Raw genomic sequence first — 1,174 nt, forward strand, 5'->3', positions numbered from 1 at the left:
CCCATAGGTTTTCCAAGGCTATAAATCTTTATGGAAGCAGACGGCCTCGTCTTTCTCCCATGGAGCGAGTGATGGGTTCAAACCACTGACTTTTTGATTAGCAACTGAATGCTTAACCACTGTGCCACCAGGGCACTTACTGAAATCTTAGGAAATGGTTATTATTATCCCTATTTTATAGATGAGACTTCTGAGGCTGAGAAGGAGGTAGTGACTTGCAAGGTCAAACAGCTGAAAAAGTGAGGGACCCTGAATTCGAACCCAGCTCTATTTTATGCAAAAAACAGAGTCCTTTAGCTACTTACTCTCTCTCTTTCTCTCTCTCTCTCTCTCTTTCTCACACACACACACACACACACACATGCACAAACATGCACAGCTGATCCATACTGCAAATCTGGCCACAAGATCCTTTCTCTGCCCAGATATAGTCATGAGAGGGTTGTCAACAGCTGGACTGTGTCAGGTCTGGAGGCAGGTTATTATTATTTTTAGATAATTCTGAGCCTTGGAGGTAAAATGATTTATCTTAGACAGCTGTTGTGAGATGTGAGGATTAAATGAGGTCATAAGTGTAAAACATTCCTCCATTCATCCACCCAACCATTCCAGCAAATATTTGTTGAATTCTCACCATGTGGTAAGCAGTGCATAGGGACTGGGGTGAAGGGAAGTAAGGACATCCCACAAAGTGGACAGAGATGGGAGCAGTGAAGGGCAGCCAGTTAGACTATTAATTATTGAGTCCCTTTTGGAGGGCCCCTGTGGTACTATCTGTTCACCTCTACCCTGGGCCTGTGACTTAGACTGTCCCCCAGGAGCTGGCCTCTGACTCCTTTGAGGAACAATGAGTCTTCTCTGCCCGCAAGTTCAATCAAGTCTTAAAATCAGGTCTTTATTATGGACTTAACACCTACTACACAGGTAGTCCCCGACTTACAACCGGGTTCTGTTCTGACAACTGCATTGTAAGTCAGTTCTGATGTAAGTCAAATGCTTCTTTTTTTTTTAGTTTTCATTATGATTGTCTTTTATTGTCAATATCTTTATAAATCTTATCTCTATTTGTTGGCATAGGAGCTCTGGTAGCATAGTGCCCAAGGCACTTGACTGCTAACCAGAAGGCTGGCGGTTCAAACCCACCAGTCACTCCTCAGAAGGAAGATGGGGCAAT

This window comes from Orycteropus afer, unplaced genomic scaffold (genome assembly GCF_000298275.1).
Source record: "Orycteropus afer afer isolate SDZICR_OR568_19922 unplaced genomic scaffold, OryAfe1.0 scaffold00049, whole genome shotgun sequence".
In the NCBI taxonomy this organism is placed as follows: domain Eukaryota; kingdom Metazoa; phylum Chordata; class Mammalia; order Tubulidentata; family Orycteropodidae; genus Orycteropus; species Orycteropus afer.